Source organism: Nycticebus coucang, chromosome 16, assembly GCF_027406575.1.
Source record: "Nycticebus coucang isolate mNycCou1 chromosome 16, mNycCou1.pri, whole genome shotgun sequence".
Lineage (NCBI taxonomy): Eukaryota > Metazoa > Chordata > Mammalia > Primates > Lorisidae > Nycticebus > Nycticebus coucang.
Genome location: NC_069795.1, coordinates 1053420 through 1078232, shown reverse-complemented (window position 1 = coordinate 1078232; position 24813 = coordinate 1053420). Strand labels below are relative to the sequence as shown.

General features: G+C 38.7%; 1 protein-coding gene and 1 pseudogene across 5 annotated transcripts in view; one reads left to right on the top strand and one right to left on the bottom strand.

Annotated features, from left to right (window-relative positions):
* PCBP3 (poly(rC) binding protein 3) overlaps positions 1–24813 on the top strand; it is a 273796-nt gene that overhangs the window by 30887 nt on the left and 218096 nt on the right. The gene's annotated exons all lie outside the window — the stretch shown is intronic.
* LOC128568096 (aurora kinase A and ninein-interacting protein-like) lies at positions 3954–24314 on the bottom strand (annotated as a pseudogene).

Here is a 24813-nt window from a genome sequence, read left to right as displayed (position 1 = left end):
AAAATGTCTGGTAGAATTCACCTGTGTAGCCTTCTAAGCTTAGGTCTTTTACATAGGAATTTAATGTATATAATAGATATGGGCCTATTCAGTCTTCTTGACTGAGCTTTACTAGTAGTTGTCCTTTAAGGAATTTGACCAATTCTTCCAAGTTGTTGAATATGCTGGCTGAAGTTGTGTAGAATATTCTCTTATTATCCGTTTGCTGTCTGTAGGATCTGTAAAGATAATTCCTCTTTCATGCTTGATATTTCTGTTTCATGCCTTTTTTTGAAATCTTGGTCATTTTACCTTTGAGTTTATAGATTTTGTTGATATTTTCAAAGGAACAACTTTTAGCTCAATTTTTTCTATTTATTACTTTTTCCTTTAACTTACTTTGGATTTATTTTGCTGTCTGTTGTCTCACTTTTTGTTGTGGAATCAGAGACTAATGTTAAAAAACCTCTAGTTTGTCTTCAATTCTAAGAGTGGCTTTCCTGGGTTCCTGACCGAGACCTCTGCAGGTCCTTATCTCCTCAGTCCGGACAGTTAAGCCAGTTAAAGATTTCCAGCTGACCTCTTTCACCTTCTGCCACATAGTGATGTTTCAAAATCTGCTGCTGATTTGAGGGGATGATGGACTGAACATAAGCTTATTGCAGGCTCTTTTATGTTCGTATGATTCTGTACCCTAAACTGGGAAATGTGGGAGTTGCCATTCCAGTACAAGGGCCTCTTGGACAGTGCCAAAACTTAGATGTTTTCTGGGGAGAAAAGGTCTTGTGTTGGGGTCTCCTTTAGTTTCCAGCCTGTTACAGTAGTCGCTTGTGACTGCATAAAAGCTCTGCTGGATGATAACAGTGTCTCCTTGTGATTTTAGTTTTCATGTTTTTTGAAGACTAATGACGAGAAGACTCTTTTTCACATGCTCACATTAGCCATTTGTATATTATTGGTGATGTACCTGCTGAAATATTTTGCTATTTTTTATTGACCTGTTTCTATATTATTGAGTTACAAATAGTCTTTGTATATTCTGAATATGAGTCCTTTTTTCAAATATATGTATGAAAAAGACTTTTACATTCTGTTATTTGCCTTTTCATTTTGTAAATGGTGTCTTGCAAAACAGGATTTTAAAACTTCGATGAAATATAAATTATAGAGGTTGTCCATGGTGGCTCACACCTGTGATCCCAGCACTCTGGGAGGCCAAGGTGGGTGGATTGCCAAATTGAGGAGTTGAGACCAGCCTGAGCCAGAGCCAGGGCCAGATCCTGCCTCTACTCAAAACGGAAAGACTAGTGGGTGTTTTGGCGAGTGCCTATAGTCCCAGCTACTCGGGAGGCAAGACAATCACTTTAGCCTAGGAGTCAGAGGTTGCTGTGAGCAAGGCTAATGCCACGGCACTCTACCCACGGACACAGAGTAAGACTGTCTCAAAAACAAACTAACAAACAAAAAAAAGGAAAGAAAGAAATCATGATTTTTCTCTTTAATTGTGTATTGCTCTTTTTTTCTGATATGTCTAAGAAATACTAGTCTACCCCAAGGTCAGAAAGATTTTCTCCTTTGTTTTCTTTTAAAAGTTTCATATATTTATCTTTTATATTTTGATGAATTTTTGAATATGATATTAGGTAAAAATCAAGGTTCATTTTTTTATGTGGATATCCAGTTCTTCTGATGGTTAGTTAATTGGAAATATTTTTCATTCCTCATTGAAATGCCTGGACACCATTGTCAAAAATTAATTGTTCTTGGGTTTATTTTTAGACTCTATGTTCTAGTCTGTTTATATGTCTATCTATATGCTAATGTTATGGTGTACTGATTACTAATATTTGAAATCAATGTATCTAAGTCCTCCAACTTTGTTCTTTTTCCAAAAAGTAGAATCTATTCAAGGTCTTTTGCATCTAAAAGCAAAAATTTAGAATCTGTTTATCAACTTCTTCCAAAAAGCCAGTGGGGTTTCAATTAAGATAGCTTTGAATCTGTAGGTCAGCTTAAGAAGAACTGACATCTTAATAATATTGAGCCTTCTAAACGATATGCAGCATAATCTATTCATTTATCAAGTCTTTAATTTCTCCCAGCACTGTTTTGAAATTTCCTATATACAAATCTTGCACATATTTTGTTATAGTCCCTGTTTCATATTTTTGAATGCTATCATAAATGGTGGTTTTAAATTTTTTTCATTTCCAATTGTTATCAAGTATATAGAAATAGTTGTGTATGTTGCACTTGTATCCTCAGTTGAGCTGAAGTCACTTATTAGATTTAATAACCTTTCTCCATGGTCTTGTCATCTGTGAATTCCTATCCAGTATGTATTTAATTTATTTTTCCCATCTTATTGTGTAGAACCTACAATATAATACTGAATATAAGTGGTAAAAGTGGATCTTCTTGCCTTGTTCCTTGTCTTAGGGAGAAGGTGTTCAATCATGCACCATGAAGTGTAATGTTAACTGTAGGTTTTTCATCTCTCTGTTAGCTTGAAAAACTTTTGCTTCTTGAATGTTTTTTTATTTTTATCATTTATGTGTGAATTTTGTCCAGTGCTTTTTCTGCATTTATTGAAGTGATCATAGAGTATTTTCCCTTTGTTCTGTCTTTATTTTGAATTTATTGAATCTTAAACCAACTTTGCATTCCTAAGTTGAACCCCACTTGGTTCTGATGAATTACCTGTCTTCTTGAGTTTGATTTGTGATATTTGTCATATTTGTTATCTATGACTAAAGGCTTTTATATCTATGATCATGAGGGAAATTGATAGTTTTCTGTGAATTTTTTTGCCAGATTTTGTGACAAGATAAGGCTGGCTTCATTAAATGAATTTGGCAGTGTTCCTTCTTCTTTGTTGAAAGAATTTGTATTATATTGTATTTTTTTCTTAAAATATTTGGTAGGTTCATCTGGGCCTCAAGTTTTCTTTGTGGAAAGATTTTTATTTAGGATTTGGCTTTTCATACTTTTCAGGTTTTTGTGTCCTGAGTCAATTTTAGTAATTTGTGTTTTTTAAGGTACTGACTTTTTCTAAGTTATCAAGTTAGTGATACAGAGTTTCTCTTTATATTGCATCATTATCCTTTTTATTGTTGTAAGATCTATAATGATGTCTTCTTTTCCCCTATTGATAATTGTAACTTCTATTTTTTCCCTTCATTAGCCAGAGGTTTACCAATTTTATTGACTTTTTCAACTACATAGATTTTTGCTTTCATTTCCTGTATTTTTTTTTTTTTTTTACTGTTTTTCCGGTTATTCTTCTTTACTCTTTATTTTCTTCCTTCTACTTAACTTTGAGTATACTTTGCTATTTACTTTGCTGTTTTCTTTACAGCTTTAGCTAATTGATTTGTGTTTTTTTCACTTTTAGTATCAGCATTTGAATCTAAATGTCTCTCTAACCAGTGCTTTAGCTATATTCAATGTATTTTTTAAACTCTTTGTTTTGAAATAATTACGGATTCATAGGAAGTTGCAAAAATCAAATGAAGAGTCTTGTGTTTTTATAGATACCTTTCTGGTGTTGATTTCTCATTAATTTTGTCATAGTCAGAAAACATTTTATATTATTCTACACTTTCTCATTTTCTCTTGAAATTAGTTTGTATTCTTCAGTTCTTGGCTGGCATATTCTAAAAGTTCCAAGTAGGACAAACTGGCTGATGGTGTTCTTTAAGTCTTCTATTCTTTTATTGCTTTCATGTCTACTTGCCTTATTTAGCACAGGGATGGGAATGTTGCCTTTTTTTTTTTTTACTTTTAATTTTTTTTTTAAACAATTGTTCTGCCTGCTTTATTTACACAGAGAAAATGCTCAATAATGACAACCGCTTCTTCCTATCTCTCCTTCCCACCTAAATAAGCTCAGTCCCCACTCCTTCCCTGATTACAAGGTAGTTCCCTACATATCTGCTATTTCAAGGTACTTTTAGAAACCCTCATTAAAACATTTAGAATTGGTGCCTGATAACTTGATTACCTTCAGAGTCCTGGGTAAAAAGTAAATCAGACCGCAGATTTGACTGTGTTGACCCATCCTGGAACTGAGCCCAAGGGCTGTTGGAAAACTGCCCTAATCCCTGATTATAGTTATTGGTTACATCTTGGAAAGGAGCTCTAGTGTTGTGGGCAATGACTTGGCTTGAGAATCTTCAGTGAAAAACTTATCTAGTAGTCCCTGTCCTTCTTTTTGCCATCCCAGGAAAACACAGAAACAGGGTAAGGGCTTTGTTTCACTGATTCCAAGGTTTCTCCATTCCAGGATGCCTTGTAACTATGAAGGAAGATATGGGCTTGCTTGTTTTCTTTGGCAGACACCTTCCTTTCCAATCCAGTCATGTTCAAGGGCTGACAGCATTTGTCCCCAGGTGGTTTGATGAGTTACTTCTGGCCCCAGTAGTTCTTCTTCTTAAATCCACGAAGCCATTCACTTTTCCTGGCAGAATCCCTCTCTCCCTCCTTTTGGTCCAGCAAATAAGAACTTTCCAAGTCCTGGCTGCAGGGTGAACCAAAATGCTTCTCTGTTGAACATCTGTGGGTGGAATTCGTTGAGTAAAAGAAAGTATTAGCCTTTCTTTCTCCGGGAAAAAGTGTTAGTATTTTGGTACCTGGTGTGATTAAACCTAGCTACACATTCTGCCTCCTCAGTGCTGCTGCCAAGTCTAACCACACACCACAGGCCTGCTCCTCAGAGGCCTCTCCTCATCAAGGCCATTGAGGAGACCAGGTCAGCAAGAACTCTTCTTTCTTTCTTTCTTTTTTTTTTTTTTAGTAAGAGCTCTACTTTTAATTCTGACAGTTTTGCTTCATGTATTTTGAAACCTGTTATTGGATGCATACACATGTAGGATTATTATTAAATATGTCATTCTTATAGACTGACATTTTTATCATTATTATCTCTGGTATCATGGTATATCATTTCCATCTATTTTAATTAATTTATTTATTTTTTTGAGGCAGAGTCTAGCTATGTCACCCTTGGTAGAGTGCTGTAATGTCACAGCTCACAACAACCTCAAACTCTTGGGCTTAGCCTCCTAAGTAGCTGGGACTACAAGTGCCTGCCACAACGCCTGGCTTTTTTGTTGTTGTAGTTGTCGTTGTTGTTTGGCAGGTCCGGGTTGGGTTTGAATCCACCAGCCCCAGTGTTATGTGGCTGGTGCCCTAGCTGCTGATCTATAGGCACTGAGCCATCATCTTTTTTCCTTTTTCAACTAATTGTGTCTTTATATTTAGTTATTTAGTGGAGTTTTATTGTAGATAGCATTTTATGGTCTTGTTTATTAGCAAGTCTTTAATTGAAATGTTTTAATCATTTATATTTATTGTAATTATTAATGTTAAACTTACTACTTTGCTACTTATTTTTTATTTCTTTCATCTGTTTTGTGCCTTTTTAAAAAAAAAAAATTAGTTTTATATCTTTTAGCATTCTGTTTTACCTCTATGTCTCCATGACTGATAACATCATTATTTTGTCCTTCTCTATTTTAATGGTTTTCCCTCTACCTCTCCCCTCTTCTGTGGTTGCTCACCTGTTATCATTTTAATTCCTCCTTAAGAACTTCCTCTAACACCTCTTATTGCTTAAATTTTCTGGTGACAAGTTTTGTTTGGAAAAATTTTTATTTCTCCTTAACTTTAAAGACCATTTTCTCTGAAAATATACTTGTAGATTGTTGGTTTTTCTTTTAGCACTTTCAAGTTTTTGATCCTTTTTTTGAGCTAACTTCTGATGAGAAATCCATGCTCATTTTTATTATTTCTTCCTCTGTATCTAAGATTCTCCTCCAACCCATTGATGCCTCAATATGGTTTTGTGTTTGTTTTTCTTAAATTTTAGGAAGCTTCTTTATGCACTTACTGCTCTTATAAAATTTTGAGGTACTTTCTGGCATTTTCAGCCATTATTTCTTCTCCACACCTTCCTCTTTAATTGTTCTTGGACTTCGGGGGTGTGTCACAATGCTTGATATTGTTCCACAGTCACTGAGGCTCTTTTTTTCCAGAGTCTTTTTTCTTGCTATGTTTTAGTTTGTGTATTTTCTATTTTTGTGTTGTGCAGTTCTTTTTCTTATGGTGTCTAATCAACTGTTAATCTCACTGATAAAATTTTTCATTTCTGATATTTATTTTATTTCTAGAACTTCCATCTGATTGTTTTAGTTCATCATTTCTGCCTTTCAGGGTCTGTTCCTATTGACGGCTATTTCTCTTGCTTTTAGTCACATTTTCTCACTCTTCTCTGGATCCAGTAGCTTTTGAATGGATGGTAGACATTGTGAATATTAATATTACAGTATCTAGATTTTGTCATTTTTTAAAAAAGAATGTTAGGCTTTCTTCTTTTAGGCAGGCAGCTTGGTATTTTTCAAAGTTTTCTTTTGTACTTTGTTAGGTTAGATATACAGTATCTTTTACTCTCGGGTTAAATTAGGTATAGCATATTGTTGGGTCTTGAGGTATAACCTTTCTGTTATCTCTCTTCATTACATTGGTAGTTTGATAGGGGTGCTCCACTCTGGCTGGTCAGAACTCTAAATGTCTCCTAACCCTCTGTTGAGCAATGAAAATTGATCATCTTATAATTCTCTCAGCTTTCTTTTTTGTTTTTTTGCTTTGCTTTATGGAATTTCAGGTGTTTCTTACTATTTGGCAACAAACCAAAGGGGATCTCCCATGTAGATTTTTGAAGTTCTTTTTATGAGTAGTTTTTTCCTTGTTGGAGTATTTCCACATCTCTTTTTCACGATTTTCACCTGTGTTGGCCCCCACGCACCTTGATCTGTTTCACAAACTCAGTATATGCTGTGGGTTTCTGCTCACATTTCACTTCTTGCCATGTACCCTGGAAAAAGGTTTTCCTAAGAAGGTCAAGGCAATTATAGAGCTAATCCTTATTACTGCCTTTTGCAGCCTGTTGTCCAATGCCAGAAATAAATTATATTTTTTTCCAGGTTTTTAGTTGTTCACAGCAGGAAGACAAGTCCTACTCTGGTTACTTGGTTACTCTATCATAGGCAGAGACAAAGTCTCTTTCCTCTGGGTTTTACTTTTGTTTTTTTAATTATGGCAAAATACACATAACAAAAATAAATCATTTTAACTTTCTTTTTTTAAAGGGACAAGGGCTCTGTCACCTAGGCTGGAGTGCACTGGTGCGGTCACAGGTCACTATACCCTTGGACTCCAGGGCTTAAGTGATCCTCCTGCTTTATCCTCTTTAGCAGCTAGGACTACAGGTGTGTACCACCACCTCAACAAATTTTTAAATTTTTTTATAGAGATGAGATCTTGCTATGTTGTCGAGGCTGCTCTTAAACACATGGTCTCAAGAGATCCTCCTGCCTTGGCCTTCCAAGGTGCTGAGATTGCAGGCATATGTCACCATGTCTAGCCTTAACCATTTTTAAGTGTATAGTTAAATGGCATTAAGTACATTCATATTGTTACGCAACCCTCACCAACATCCATCTCCAGAACTCTTTTCATCTTACAAGACTGAAACTCTCTACCCATTAAATAATAACTCTTTATTTTTTCCCCTCCCTATAACCTGCAACCTAGAAACCACCATTCTATTTTTAGTTTTATGAATTTGACTGCTCTTAGTATCTCATAAATGTGGAATCAGTAGGTGTCCTTTTGCGACTAGCTTATTTCACTTCTCTTTGTTTTTAAAGAAAATATAACATTTTTTTTTTTTTTTTTATTGTTGGGGATTCATTGAGGGTACAATAAGCCAGTTACACTGATTACAATTGTTAGGTAAAGTCCCTCTTGCAATCATGTCTTGCCCCCATAAAGTGTGAAACACACTAAGGCCCCACCCCCCTCCCTCCATCCCTCTTTCTGCTTCCCCCCCATGACCTTAATTGTCATTAATTGTCCTCATATCAAGATTGAGTACATAGGATTCATGCTTCTCCATTCTTGTGATGCTTTACTAAGAATAATGTCTTCCACTTCCATCCAGGTTAATACGAAGGATGTAAAGTCTCCATTTTTTTTAATGGCTGAATAGTATTCCATGGTATACATATACCACAGCTTGTTAATCCATTCCTGGGTTGGTGGGCATTTAGGCTGTTTCCACATTTTGGCGATTGTAAATTGAGCTGCAATAAACAGTCTAGTACAAGTGTCCTTATGATAAAAGGATTTCTTTCCTTCTGGGTAGATGCCCAGTAATGGGATTGCAGGATCGAATGGGAGGTCTAGGTTGAGTGCTTTGAAGTTTCTCCATACTTCCTTCCAGAAAGGTTGTACTAGTTTGCAGTCCCACCAGCAATGTAAAAGTGCTCCCTTCGGGCGGCGCCTGTGGCTCAGCGGGTAGGGCACCGGTCCCATATGCCGGAGGTGGTGGGTTCAAACCCAGCCCTGGCCAAATTAAAAAAAAAAAAAAAAAAAAAGTGCTCCCTTCTCTGCACATCCACGCCAGCATCTGCAGTTTTGAGATTTTGTGATATGGGCCATTCTCACTGGGGTTAGATGATATCTCAGGGATGTTTTGATTTGCATTTCTCTAATATATAGAGATGATGAACATTTTTTCATGTGTTTGTTAGCCATTCGTCTGTCGTCTTTAGAGAAAGTTCTATTCATGTCTCTTGCCCATTGATATAAGGGATTGTTGGCTTTTTTCATGTGGATTAATTTGAGTTCTCTATAGATCCCGGTTATCAAGCTTTTGTCTGATTGAAAATATGCAAATATCCTTTCCCATTGTGTGGGTTGTCTCTTTGCTTTGGTTATTGTCTCCTTAGCTGTACAGAAGCTTTTCAGTTTAATGAAGTCCCATTTGTTTATTTTTGTTGTTGTTGCAATTGCCATGGCAGTCCTCTTCATGAAGTCTTCCCCCAGGCCAATATCTTCCAGTGTTTTGCCTATGCTTTCTTGGAGGATTTTTATTGTTTCATGCCTTAAATTTAAGTCCTTTATCCATCTTGAATCAATTTTTGTGAGTGGGGAAAGGTGTGGGTCCAGTTTCAGTCTTTTACATGTAGACATCCAGTTCTCCCAACACCATTTATTGAATAGGGAGTTTTTCCCCCAAGGTAAGTTCTTGTTTGGTTTATCGAAGATTAGGTGGTTGTAAGATGTTAGTTTCATTTCTTGGTGTTCAATTCGATTCCAAGTGTCTATGTCTCTGTTTTTGTGCCAGTACCATGCTGTCTTGACCACTATGGCTTTGTAGTACAGACTAAAATCTGGTATGCTGATGCCCCCAGCTTTATTTTTGTTACTAAGAACTGCCTTAGCTATACGGGGTTTTTTCTGGTTCCATACAAAACGCAGAATCATTTTTTCCAAATCTTGAAAGTACGATGTAGGTACTTTGACAGGAATGGCATTGAATAGGTAGATTGCTTTGGGAAGTATAGACATTTTAACAATGTTGATTTTTCCCATCCATGAGCATGGTATGTTCTTCCATTTGTTAATATCCTCTGCTATTTCCTTTCTGAGGAGTTCATAGTTTTCTTTATAGAGGTCCTTCACCTCCTTCGTTAGGTATATTCCTAGGTATTTCATTTTCTTTGAAACTATGGTGAAGGGAGTTGTGTCCTTAATTAGCTTCTCATCTTGACTGTTATTGGTGTATACAAAGGCTACTGACTTGTGGACATTGATTTTATATCCTGAAACATTACTGTATTTTTTGATGACTTCTAGGAGTCTTGTGGTTGAGTCTTTGGGGTTCTCTAAGTATAAGATCATGTCGTCAGCAAAGAGGGAGAGTTTGACCTCCTCTGCTCCCATTTGGATTCCCTTTATTTCCTTGTCTTGCCTAATTGTATTGGCTAGAACTTCCAGCACTATGTTGAATAGTAAAGGTGACAGAGGACAACCTTGTCTGGTTCCAGTTCTAAGAGGAAAAGCTTTCAGTTTTACTCCATTCAGTAAAATATTGGCTGTGGGTTTGTCATAGATAGCTTCAATCAGTTTTAGAAATGTGCCACCTATGCCTATACTCTTCAGTGTTCTAATTAGAAAAGGATGCTGGATTTTATCAAATGCTTTTTCTGCATCTATTGAGAGGATCATGTGATCTTTATTTTTGCCTCTGTTAATATGGTGGATAACGTTTATGGACTTGCGTATGTTAAACCAGCCTTGCATCCCTGGGATGAAGCCTACTTGATCATGATGAATGACTTTTTTGATGATAAGCTGTAATCTATTGGCTAGGATTTTGTTGAGAATTTTTTCATCTATATTCATGAGTGAGATTGGTCTGAAATTCTTTTTGTTTGGGTCTTTTGCTGGTTTTGGTATCAGGGTGATGTTTGCTTCATAGAATGTGTTGGGGAAGATTCCTTCTTCCTCAATTTTTTGGAATAATTTCTGCAGTACAGGAATAAGCTCTTCCTTGAAGGTTTGATAGAATTCTGGAGTGAAGCCATCTGGACCAGGGCATTTTTTAGTTGGAAGCTTTTTTATTGTTTCTTTGATCTCAGTGCTTGAAATTGGTCTGTTCAGGAGGTCTATTTCTTCCTGGCTAAGTCTAGGGAGAGGGTGTGATACCAAATATTGATCCATTTCCTTCACATTGTCAAATTTCTGGGCATAGAGTTTCTGGTAGTATTCAGAGATGATCTCTTGTATCTCTGTGGGATCAGTTGTTATTTCCCCTTTATCGTTTCTGATTGAGGTTACTAGAGATTTTACTTTTCTATTTCTAGTAAGTCTGGCCAATGGTTTATCTATTTTATTTATTTTTTCAAAAAACCAACTCCTTGTTTCATTAATTTTCTGAATGATTCTTTTGTTTTCAATTTCATTGATCTCTGATTTGATTTTGGATATTTCTTTTCTTCTACTGAGTTTAGGCTTAGATTGTTCTTCTTTTTCCAATTCCATAAGATCTCTTGTGAGACTGTTGATGTGCTCTCTTTCTGTTTTTCGAATGTAGGCATCTAAAGCGATGAATTTTCCTCTCAAAACTGCTTTTGCAGTATCCCACAGGTTTTGGTAGCTTGTGTCTTCATTGTTGTTATGCTCAAGGAAGTTAATGATTTCCTGTTTTATTTCTTCCTGCACCCATCTGTTATTCAACAGAAGATTGTTTAATTTCCATGCCTTTGGGTGGGGTCGAGCATTTTTCTTAGAGTTGAGTTCCACCTTTAGTGCCTTATGGTCTGAGAAGCTACAAGGTAAAATTTCAATTCTTTTGATTCTGTTGATATTTGTTTTGTGTCCCAGGATATGATCAATTTTGGAGAATGTTCCATGGGGTGATGAGAAGAATGTATATTCTTTATCTTTGGGATGGAATGTTCTATATGCGTCTATCAAGCATAGTTGTTCTAGGGTCTCATTTAAATCTCTTATATCTTTGTTTAATTTCTGTTTAGAGGATCTGTCCAACTCTGTAAGAGGTGTGTTAAAGTCCCCTGTTATGATGGTATTATCAGATATCATATTGCTCAGACTGAGTAAGGTCTGCTTCAAGAATCTGGGAGCATTTAAATTGGGTGCATAAATATTTAGAATTGAAATGTCTTCTTGTTGTAGTTTTCCCTTGACCAATATAAAGTGACCATCTTTGTCTTTTTTGACTTTAGTTGCTTTAAATCCACATGTATCTGAAAATAAGATTGCAACTCCTCTTTTCTTCTGAATTCCATTTGCCAGAAAAATTGTCTTCCATCCCTTGACTTGGAGCTTTAATTTGTCTTTTGAAGCCAGGTGTGTTTCTTGCAGACAGCAAATGGATGGCTTATGTTTTTTAATCCAGTCAGCCAATCTATGTCTCTTCAGTGGGGAATTCAAGCCATTAACATTTATGGAGATAATTGATAAGTGTGGTAGTATTCTATTCGTCTTATTTGGTGAGAGTCCATTGCTTAGTTTTATCTTTTGCATCAGTGTGGAGGTTAGGCTCTGTCCTTTGATTTCTGAGTTCTTACTTTGCTGCTGATCCATTGTGGTGGTCATTGTGCAGAACAGGTTGAAGTATTTCCTGTAGAGCTGGTCTTGTTGTGGCGAATTTCCTCAATGTTTGTATATCCATAAATGATTTGATTTCTCCATCAATTTTGAAGCTTAGCTTAGCAGGGTACAGAATTCTGGGCTGAAAATTGTTCTGTTTAAGTAGATTAAAGGTAGATGACCATTGTCTTCTTGCTTGGAAAGTTTAATTAGAGAAGTCTGCGGTCACTCTGATGGATTTGCCCCTGTAGGTCAACTGGCGCTTACTCCTGGCAGCTTGCAGAATCTTTTCTTTTGTCTTGACTTTGGACAGGTTCATCACAATGTGTCTTGGAGAAGCTCGGTTAGAGTTGAGGCGACCTGGGGTCCGATATCCCTCTGAAAGCAGTGTGTCAGAATCTTTGGTGATGTTTGGGAAATTTTCTTTTATAATATTCTCTAGTATGACTTCCATTCCTCTGGGGCATTCTTCTTCCCCTTCTGGAATTCCTATAACTCGTATGTTGGAACGCTTCATAAAGTCCCATAATTCTGACAGTGACCGTTCTGCTTTCTCTCTCTTCTTTTCTGCCTCTTTTACTATCTGAGTTATCTCAAAAACTTTGTCTTCTACCTCTGAAATTCTTTCTTCTGCATGGTCTAACCTGTTGCTGATACTTTCCATTGCATCTTTAAGTTCCCTAATTGACTGTTTCATTTCCTTCAACTCTGCTATATCCTTTTTATATTCTTCATATCGTTCATCTCTGATTTGATTCTGTTTTTGGATTTCCTTTTGGTTATTTTCCACTTTATTAGCAGTTTCCTTCATTGTTTCCATCATTTCTTTCATTGTTTTCAACATGTGTATTCTAAATTCCCTTTCTGTCATTCCTAACATTTCTGTATAGGTGGAATCCTCTGCAGTAGCTACCTCATGGTCCCTTGGCGGGGTTGTTCTGGACTGGTTCTTCATGTTGCCTGGAGTTTTCTGCTGATTCTTCCTCATGAGTGATTTCTTTTATCTGTTTCCTTGCCCTAATTTTCCTTTCACTTCCTCTTGCTCTTTAAGTTCTCGTGCCTATGGACTAAGGGTTACAGGACCAGAAGGGTGAGAAGATTGAAGAGCAAAAAAGGGATGAAAGAAAGGAGGACCGAGTGATAAGAAAAAAAAAAAAAAGAAAGATAGAGAAAGGAGAGGGGGTGGGGATAAGGAATATTGACAAAAAGAAGAGAGGCACAGAAAGAGGGAGACAGGGCAATATAGGTGTACAGTAGGGTACTTTGACACAACCTTAAAAAACCCCACCTTCTGGGGTGCCCCAGTTGGGTGGTTCCCTTGAGGTCAGCAGCTCTTTGCTAACCTGATCAGACACAGTACCCCACCTCCACCAAGTAGAGAGGAAAGACAAAAATGCTATAAATCAAACCAAAACAAGCAAACAGAAAACTTTACGGGGATACAATGGGGTGAAAAACCAAATGATAGCGGTAGAAACACTAGCAAAAATGAAGTTGTAGTTATTAAAAAAGGCAGCAATGGGAAATTATAATTAAACTAGAAAAATTGAGAAAGAAAAAGGGATCTATATGGAAAAGATTGAAATTAAAAAACAAAAGAACATCAATAACGTCAAAATAAACAAACAAAAGAAAAAAATACACAACCAAAAACAAAGCAGTTTGTATATGTTATTGAATATTGTCTGGGCAACACGTGGTCTTATGGGGTATGAGATGTTAGTCACAGTTCTGATACGACTGGAGGCAGCTGATTTCTCAAACCCCAGCAGGTAGACACCCTAAATCTCTCTTCAGCCCACTTAAAAGGCACTTTGAACTTGTAAACTTGCTGAGCAGAAGCTTTCCCAGCTTTCTTGCTGGAATCACTGCTGAAGTGGCTATCCACTTACCCAGGGTGCCAAAACCGGTGTCACTCTGCCCCTGAGGGTTAGGGCTGCAAGGCGGCTCAGACCCCACCCTTCGGCTACTTGGTTGCTGGGTTACCAGTTCCCACCCGTTTCTAGCTCTGCGACCCTGAGGGCGGAGCTTGCCGGGGCAGATCACTGACAATGGATCCGTGTGACCCACCGCCAAACACTATTAGCTCCGTCTGGCTCAGCGGCTCAGACTGGGGCCCTAGACAACGGCCAAAGTTCTCCGCACTCCCGCTCAGGCCTTCCCCAAGGCAGTTCAACTCAGTGCCAAGTCCAAGGACATCAAAACAGTTCACAGGTAAGGCCTTTCTGGATTGCAGTCTCGCTGCTACTGAACTTACAGTTGTGGGCGGGTTTAGATGGATTGAACACACGCGACCACTTGCCGGTTTTCCACTGTTTTAGTCCTCCTCTTGGGGTCCAGAAGTCTCTCGCTGACTCCCTGTAGCCTCATAGGAGTGATGATAGGCAGTTCCCACCAGCCAGAGATGCCTGGAGTCCTATCTCCCCCGACTCACGGTGCCCAGATGCAAGGAAGCTGTTACTCGGCTGCCATCTTGCTCCGCCTCCCTCGAAAATATAACCTTTTTTTCTTATAAATGTTAGGATCATAGTTTGCAGTACTCAGAATGTTTAAGCCAACAAGCTATGATAGAGAGTTGGAGGGATATACATTGGTGGATATTTTTTTGTGGCAGTAGCGGGGGAGGAGATAGATTTTTGCATGTTTGTATTCCAAAGTTCAACATTCATTTAACTTCATGTAAGTCACTTTATGAACATCAAGAATGGAACATTAAATGGTAGCATTGTCCACTCATATTCTTTTGTCTTTAATGACTGTATGGGCACTGAAATCATAATTGTCCTGTTTTAAGAGTAAAACTCTTGCCAATGACACCATCAGAACTACACAAGTTTCAGTAGTACTTAATACCTTCTTAATCACATGTGCTTCTACAGGACCTGATTTTTTAAAAGCTTTCACATGAAGAGATTTGCCGATTGTTATGATAGCACTCCTCAAGGCATCATGTCATATCTCTGGAGAACTCTGTCCTGACTTCCCATCCAGTATAGAATTTGTCATTCCATATGGTATTACATATATTTGTCTATGGTCTCCTCTTACAATCTAGTATACTCATTATATTTATATCTCTCCCTAAAACCCTACAAGTCGTATTCACCTTAGAGCTCCTTATTTTGCTATGTCTAACACAAATTAGGTCCTCAGTAAAGATTAATTTAAGGAAGAAAAGGCATCACCATTATCTGCAATTATAGGTAAAGTCAGTGACTTACCTTAGTCTGCATTTTTTATCTCTAATTTCTTCCTATTCCTTCTTGGCCTACTGCAGTCTGAATTTTGCCCCATTACTCCACCATAACCAGATTTTTGAGGTTCACTAAAGACCTCCTTGACTTTGCTAAATCTAGTGGTCAAATTTCAGTCTTCATTTTATTTGACCAATTAGCAACATCTGAATCCAAGTCATTGCTTCCTCTTCCTTGAAACACTTTCTTTACCTGGCTCCTAGGACACACTTGGCCCTCTTGATGGCTTTAACTTAATGTCTTCTTTTGCTTTTTTCCCTCCATATCATAGTTTCACCAGAAATCCCAGGGCTAGATTCTTGGTAGTCTTCTCTGTAGCACTCCCTCAGTGACTTCACCTAGTCTCAGGGGTTCAAATACCATGTGTGTGCTGATGAGTTTTAAATATATCTTTTGCCTAAAATCCAGGCTCCTATCCACTTGCCTACCTACCATCTCCTTTTAGCTGTATAATTAGCATCTTTCACTTCACATTTGAAAAATAGAATTTAATCATCTTTCTTTCCCCCAACCTGCTCCTTCCTTTTCTTTCTCAATATCAGATGATGGCACTCCATTTGTCCACTGGTGAGTTCAAGGTCCTGGGGGTCATCTTTGACTCTTCTCTCATATCACAAGTCTGATACAGCAGCAGATTTTGCCTGTACTTTCTTCATGTTATGTTTAGAACCTAAGTACTTCTGACCACCTCCACTGCTATCTCTCTGGTCCCAAGCCACCATTATCTTTCACCTGAGTAATTGCATTAGCTTTTTAATAGGTCTCCTTGCTTCAGCTTTTGCTTTTTGCAACCTCTAAACATGCAGGTTAACGTCCACTTCTGGGAAGATGGAGTAGATGTACTTTTTCGTATTCCTCCCACTAAGTACAAGTGAAGATGTACTTAGATACATAAAATAAACATAGACTCTGAATGATGGCAGGAGGATGGCAAATCAGCTATAGACCTCAGGATGGTAACAATGAAATGGTGGTAAATTTGCAGGGTGGGTTTGTGTATATGTATGGGGGGAGGTGTTTTTTTGTGGGGTATTTTGCCTTATGTATATCAGACCCAGACTTTACCCTGAAAAGTTGGCAACCCACAAATACCAATGGATGCAGGACAAAAAATCCCCCCAAAACAAAAAAACAAACTATCTAGCCAAAGAACAGGAAAGGGACAGCCTCACAAGGCATAAAACTTTCACATACAATATTTGCTGTATTCCAGATAATGCCGAAATTTTTAACTATTATTTCTTATTTCTTTAGTACTTTTTTCAGTTCTGTTATCTTTTTCTCCTAGAACTTTGATGACATGATTATTATTAGCTCCTTTTTTTTTTTGGAGACAGAGTCTCAAGCTGTCACCCTGGGTAGAGTGCTGTGGCATCACAGCTCACAGCAATCTCAAACTCTTGGACTTAAGTGATCCTCTTGCCTCAGCCTCCCAAGTAGCTGGGACTAGAGGTGCCCGCCACATCGCCTGGCTATTTTTTGGTTATAGTTGTCATTATTGTTTGGTGAGCGTGGCTGGATTCGAACCCGCCAGCTCCAGTGTATATGGCTGGCACCCTAGCTGCTTGAGCTACAGGCGCCAAACCTATTAGCTCCTTTTTCATAGTCTCACAGGTTTCTAGGCATCTGTTTAATTTTTTCCAGTTTATATTAATACATTTGCTGTTAAGATTTGATAATTTCTATTGTTACATCTTTCATTTCACTCATTCTTTCTTCTAATCTCCTGATTCATCCCCTGAGCTTTTTATTTGGGCAGTTGTATTTCCCAGAAGTTTTAAAAGAGGAGGAAAAACTTTTCAATTCATTTTATGAAGTTAATATTACCTGTATACTGAAACCAGAAAAAGACATTACAAAAATAAAAATAAAAATGTAGTCCTACATTTTCATGATATGGATGCAAAAATACTTAGCAAAAATATTGGCAAACAAAATTAGGTGATTGCCCTAACTGCAATGATTTTAAAATATCATGTAACATGACCAACTGGGATTTATTCCAGGAATGCAAAACTTGTTCAATATGAAAATCAATTAATATAATACTTCATATTAACAGTGAAATATTTGACACTCAAGATCTATTAATGATAAAAACTCTCATAAAACTGGCAATAGAAAATGCTATGGTCTAAATGTGCTCCCAAATTCATGTGTTCAAATTTAGTTCTCATTGTGGTAGTGGTAAGAGGTGGAGCCTTTGGGGAATTGATTAATTTATTAGGACTATGCTTTCATGACTGGATTAGTGCCTTACAAAAGGTCTGGCAGGAACTAGTTTGGTCCCTTTTCTGTCTCCTGTCTGATTTCATGTGAGGACATAGCATTTGCCTCTTCTGCCATGTGAGCATGTGGTAAGAAGGCAGTCACCAGATACCTGGTCCTGGTGCCTTGATCTCCAATTTCCCAGTCTCCAGTACTGTGAGAAATAAATTTCTATTGTTTATAAATTATCAAGTGTCAGGTAATTAGCTGCATAAATGGACTGAGATAAAAAAGTTACTTAATAAACATAATCTACAAGAACCTAGTTAACACTATACGTCATAAGACAGACTGAATAATTTTCCCCTAAGAACAGGACAAGGTTGTTCACTCATATTCCATTAGTGCTAGAAGTCCTAGCTTCTGTAATAAGGAAATAAAAGACAAGACTTAGAGATCAGAAAGGATGAAAAATCAAGTTGTCCTAATCTTGAGGTGACACAATTGTCTACATAAAATTATCCTGAAATCTACCGAAGAAGAAAAAACAACTTTAGAATCTGTGAGTTTTCAGCAAGGTTCCATAAAGATAAATACACAAAAATCCATTTTATTTTTCTGCATATTATCAATGAGCACCAAAATTAAAGATATGATACAATCTATGAAAATTAAGCATACACTTGGCTGTAAATCAAATAAAACATGTGTGGGAATTTTATGCCGGAAACAACAAAATGCTTATGAAAGAAATCAAATAGATCTGAAGGAATGAAGAGGCCAGGCGCAGTGGCTCACACCTGTAATCCTAGCACTATGGGGGGCCGAGGCGGGTGGATTGCCTGAGCTCACAGGTTCAAGACCAGCCTGAGCCAGAGCAAAACCTTGTCGCTAAAAATAGCCGGGCATTGTGGCGGGCACCTGTAATCCCAGCTACTTGGAAGGCTGAGGCAAGAGAATCCCTTGAGCCCAAGAGTTTGAAGTTGCTGTGAGCTAGGACGCCACAGTACTGTACCATGGAACATTCAACATAGTAAAGATGCCAATTTTCTCCAAATTAAACAGTTTTAATATAATGTTAATGAAAAATTTCAGTGAAAACTTCTGTAGATATAGAAACGTTGCTTCTAAAATAAATATGGAAAAGCATATAAAAATGAAATATAGAATAACCCCAAAACAATTTTGAAAAGGAAGCGTAAAGTGAGGGATCTCTACCCAACTTTCAAGACTTATTTTACAACTATAGTAATCAAGACCATGTGGCATCATCAAAAGGATAGACACAGAGATCAGTGGAACGGTACAGGGAATCCAGTATGGAAAATAGTATAACCGTAGACATATGCCCAAAAGATTTTTTAAAATTTATTTATTTTTTAGAAATTTAGCATGAGAAGCCAAATGATTTTTTTTTTTTGTAGAGACAGAGTCTGACTGTACCGCCCTCGGGTAGAGCCATGGCGTCACACGGCTCACAGCAACCTCTAATTCTTGGGCTTACGCGATTCTCTTGCCTCAGCCTCCCGAGTAGCTGGGACTACTACAGGCGCCTGCCACAACGCCCGGCTATTTTTTTGTTGCAGTTTGGCCGGGGCCAGGTTTGAACCCGCCACCCTCAGCATATGGGGCTGGCGCCCTACTCACTGAGCCACAGGCACCGCCCCAAATGATTTTTAAGAAGTTAGTTTTTCAATTGATTTTGAGAATTACAAAGGCAATTCAATGGAGGCAAGATAGTCTTCCCAATAAATATGCTAGAGGAATCAAATAGCCTTGGGCAAAAAAAAAAAAAAAAAATGGAACTCAACTCCAGTCTCATATCTCATATAAAAACTAACTCAAAATGAATTGCACACTCAAATCTAAAATGTAACACCATAAAATGCAGGAAAATTAGGAGAAATGTTGCTCTAGAGCTAAACTAAACTAACTAAACCTCACATGTAAGTGAAAAACTGATCAGTTGGATTTCATCAAAATTTATGAGAAGAGCAGCTCCAACTGGGAACATATGTGCAAATTACATACCTAAGAAAAAGCAGATATAGGAATGTAGGCAAACCTCAGAGATATTTTGGATTTGGTTCTAGGCCACTGTTACAAAGCAAATTGCCCAATAAAGTGAGTCACATGAACTTTTTGGTTTCCCAAGGTATATAAAAGTTCTGTTTAGGCCATGCATGGTGGCTCATGCCTATAATCCTAGCACTCTGTCTGGGAGGCTGAGGCAGGTAGACTGCCTGAGCTTAGGAGTTCAAGACCAGCCAGAGCAAGAGTGAGACCCTCATCTCTAAAAATAGCCAGGCACTGTGGCGGGTGCCTGTAGTTCCAGCTACTCAGGAGGCTGAGGTGAGAGAATCGCTTAATAAGCCTAAGAGATTGAGGTTGCTGTGAGCTGTGATGCTGGCACTCTACCAAGGGTGACATAGTGAGATTCTGTCTCAGAAAACAAACAAAAAACCCAAACCATCATTGAGTACAGGCATACCATTACAATAAAGCGAATCTCACAATAAAGTGAGTCACATGAACGTTTTGGTTTCCCAGGACATATAAAAGTTATGTTTACACAACATCTATTATAAGTCTACTAAGTGTGCAACAGCAGTACATCTAAAAAAATGTACATACATACCTTAACTAAAAATACCTTCTGGCTAAAAAATGCTAATGATCATCTGAGCTTTCAGGGAGTCATCATCCTTTCACTGGTTGAGGGTCTTGCCTTGATGTTGACCACTGCTGACTGATCAGGGTAGTGGTTGCTGAAGGCAGGGGGTGGCCGTGGCAATTTGTGAAAATAAGACAGCCATATGAAGTCAGCCACATCTATTGACTCTTCCTTTCACAAAAGGCGTCTCTGTAACCCTCGATGACGGAAGCATTTTATCCACAGTAGAACTTCTTTCAAACCCTACTGCTGCTTTATCAAACTAAGTGTATGTAATATTCCAAATCCTTTGTTGGCATTTCAACAGTATTTACAACATTTTCAATCTTCAGAGTAGATTCCATCTGAAGAAACTACTTCTTTGCTCACCCATAAGTAGCAACTCCTCATCCATCTAAGCTTCATCGTGAGATTGCAACAATTCAGTCCGATCTTCAGGCTCCACTTCTAGTCTAATGCTCTTGCTACTTCTGCCACATCGGCAGTTACTTCCTTCACTGAAGTCTTGAACTCCTCAAAGTCATCCAAGAGGGTTGGAATCAAGTTCTCCCTAAGTCCTGTTAATGTTGATCTTCTTCCCTCCTCCCGTGAATCACAAATGCTCTTAATGGCCTCTAGAATGGTGAATCCCTTTCAGAGGGTTTTCAATTTACTTTGACCAGGTTGTCAAAGGACTCACTCTCTGCGGCAGCTATAGCCTTATGCAAAGCATTTCTTACATAATAAGACTTGAAAGTTGAAACTACTGTTTGACCTGTGGGCTGCAGAATAGATGTTGTTAACAAACATGAAAACAATGTTCATCTCCTTGTACATCTCCAGCAGAGCTCTTGGGTGACTAGGTGCGTTGTCAACAGGCAGTAATATTTTGAAAGAAATCTTGTTTTTCCTGAGCAGTAGGTCTCAACAGGAGGCTGCAAGTATTCAGTACACCATTCTAAAAACAGATGTGCTGTCAGCCAGGCTTTGTTGTTTCCCTTACAACAGAAGATTTTGCATACTTCTCTTACAAGGGCCCTAGGATTTTTGGAATGGTAAACGAGCATTAGCTTCAACCTCAAGTCACCAGCTGCATTAGCCGCTAACAAGAGAGTCGGTCTGTCTTTTCAAGCTTTGAAGCCAGGCACTGACATCTCCCTTCGAGCCATAAGAAAGTCCTAGATGGCATCTTCCTGCAATAGAAGGCTGCTTCATCTACACTGAAAATCTGTTGTTTAGTGTGGCTACCTTCATCGTGTCTCTTGTTTAGTGGCCGCCTTCATCAATTCTCTCAGCTAGATCTTCTGGGTAACTTGCTGCAGCTTCTCCATCAGCACTTGCTGCTTCACCTTGTACTTTCATGTTATGGAAATGACTTCTTTCCTTCCTCCTCAGGAAGTGACATCTCACTTCCAACTCTTCTTCTGCAGCTTCTTCACCTCCCTCAGCCTCAGAGAATTGAAGAGAATTAGGGCTCTGCTGTTGATTAGGCTTTGGCATAAGGGAATGTTGTGGCTGGTTTGATCTTTTATCCAGACCACTCAAACTTTCTCCTTATCAGCAATAAGTCTGTTTTGCTTTCTTATCATTTATTTGTTCACTGGAGTAGCACTTTTAATCTCTTCATGAACTTTTCCTTGTATTCACAACTTAGCTGACTAGAACAAGAGGACTGGCTTTTGTCCTGTCTTGGCTTTCAACAGGACTTCTTTACTAAGCTTAATCATTTCTAGCTTTTGATTTAAAATAAAGCGAGAGATGTGCAACCGTTTCTCTCGCTTAACACTTTCAGGCCATTTGAGGTTATTCATTGTCTTAATTTCCATGTTATTGTGTCTCAGGGAATAGGGAGGCCCAAGAAGAGGGAGAGAGACAGGGGAACAGCCAGTCAGTAGCATGGTCAGACACGTTTATCAACTGACTTTGCCATCTTAGAGAGGTACCAAAAATAAAGACAAAAGTAATATCCAAGATCACCGATCACAGGTCATCGTCACGGATATAATAAGAATGAGAAAGTTGGAAATACTGTCAAAATTACCAAAACATGACACGGAAGCCCAAAGTGTGCAAGTGCTGCCAGAAAAATGATGCTGATGAACTTGCTCACCACAGGGTTGCCACAGACCTTCAATTTGTAAAGAATGAAGAGTAACGGGCGGCACCTGTGGCTCAAGGAGTAGGGTGCTGGTCCCATATGCTGGAGGTGGCGGGTTCAAACCCAGCCCCGGCCAAAAAAAAAAAAAAAAAAAAAAAAAAGAATGAAGAGTAACAAGATAAGGTATGCCTGCATTGGGAAGCCATCAAGCTCACCATCGCAGAAACAATTTCCCAAAATTCTAACTTTTGCCTGAAAACTTAATTTTGGCTTCTGGGTATTTACTTTGTTAGTGGTCCATTATGATGGTCAGTGTTGAGAATAGGTCTAAGTATTTCCTCTAGAGCTGGTCTTGTTATGGCGAATTTCCTCAGTGCTTGTATATCTGCAAAAGATTTGATTTCTCTATCAGTTTTGAAGCTTAGTTTAGCAGGATACAGAATTCAGGACTGAAAATTGTTTTGTTTGAGAATGTTGAAGGTGGATGACCATGCTTTTCTGACTTGGAAGGTTTCAGTTGAAAAGTCTGGCGTCATCCTAATGGCTCTGCTGCTGTACATCAGTTGGCACTTACTTCTGGCTGCTTGCAGAATTTTTTCTTTCATCTTGACTTTGGAGAGGCTCATTACAATGTGTCTTGGAGAGACTCTGTTTGAGTTGAGATGACCTGCGGTTCAATATTCATCTATAAGGTCAGGGTCTTTAGTAAAACTTGTGAAGTTTTCATTTATGAGAGTCTGTAGTAGGGCTTCCATTCCTTTGGGACAATCTTCTTTTCCTTCAGGAATTCCTATTAATTGTGTGTTTGAATGCTTCATGGAGTCTCATAGTTCTCTTAGAGCCTGTTCTGCTTTCTGTCTCTTCTGCCTCTGTAACTACCTGGGTTAACTCGAAAACTTTATCCTCTAGCTCTGAGGTTCTTTTTTCTTCATGGTCTAACCTATTTTTGATACTTTTTACTGTGTCTTTACATTCCCTGATTGTCTCCTTCATTTCCTTAAGCTCCGACATATCCTTTCTATAGTCTACATATTTCTTGTCCAACTTTTGGTTCTGTCTTTCCATTTTCTTGTCCATTCCTTTCATTGTCTTTATCATTCATATTTTAATGAATTCTCTTTCTGTCAAATCCGTTAATTCTTTATAGGTGGAGTCTTCTGCGGTAGCTGCCTCATGGTCCCTTGGGGGAGATGCTCCATTTTGGTTTCTCATGTTGCCTGAATTTTTCTGTTGGTTCTTTCTCACGTGTTCTTTCTGCTTGTTCACCTCCTTGTCTTCCTTTTTCCTTCTCACTGCCTCCTTTGTTTCAAACAGAAGTCCTTGCTCTTGATGACAGTATGTTGCAATATGTGGGTGGGATACCAGGTGGTGCTGTTGTTTTTTTAGGAGACAGCATAGGCAGCAATCTCTATAGTCCTTATTACAAACCTAGTTGCATTCCATGATGGCTAGATTGTTTCCTCAGCATTCAGGCCCTGCTGGGTTGGGATCTTAAAGCTCGTAAGAATCCTTTAGAGTCAGATCTCACAGTGCCCCCTGGCTTCATTTCCTGCACATTGTGGGAGTTCCTCAGCCTGTCCCACAAGTGGAGTTCTGATACTGGCTGGCCGAATTAAGATAGTGGTGCTTTAGGCCCCTGCTACGACCTTGCCACAGTGGCAGCCCCCTGGCCACCAAGACCTCAGAATGGCTGCCTTGCCACCACCAAACTTATGGCAAATCTACTCTAACCAACATTCAAAATTGGTTGCTGTATACTGTTCAAGTCCGCCCACTCTGCCAAGTTTTCCACTCAACATGCAGCTTCCCCCAGCAACTGAAAACTCTGGAAGGGTTTCCTCCCTTCCAGGACCTGTATGGGTGGCCAGCCGATCCTATGGGTCACTATCACTTGCTTGCAATAAGAATTTCCATCATTCTGGATGATACACTGTATCCAGCTCACTGCTTCCTTGCTGTGCTCCCTGAGCTATGACTCTGGGTAAGATCCTCGCAGCAGGTATGGCTGGGTTTTCTCTTTTTCCTGAGTTGTACTAAGAGGCCTCAGCTGAATGATCCTTCTGGTCTGCCATCTTGCTCTGCCCCTCATGATTCATAATCTTAAAAGGTAGGTATCATGGTAATTTCTTACCTGCATGGCCAGGAATCCTTCAGCCCCCATTGCTGGGAAAAATCAGCATAATTGTGGAAGGGACACTGTTAAGATGCCTGATACCTGGACTAGGAGGCCCGACCACCTCATAATCAAAAGTTTAATTTAAAAAGAGGAGTGAGCTCTCATGGTGTTTGGCAAAGGCCTTCTGACTATCCCTGACCTGGCCTGTAACAGCCTTTCAGCCTCCCTTCCTGCCATATGCTCTATGTACTTTGTTTAACCACATTGCAGCCTTCCTGTTCCTTAGACACCAATACACAGTCCAACTGTAACTCATTGCATTTCTATTTTTAGTTTGGTTTCTAAGACCTTAGGTTTTAGAGGAACAGTGGTTTTATTCAAGTGCCTACTAAGTGTCAGGCCCTGTTGTGGCATGGGCAGTGTCAGTGAGCAGGTCAGAAACCTCTGGCACCTGAGGAGCCTCTTGTGCTGTGGAGGGACAGAAGCAGTGATCAGATGTGTTAAGAGACCTTACTTGCACACAGTAACAGCAGCAGTGCAGGCT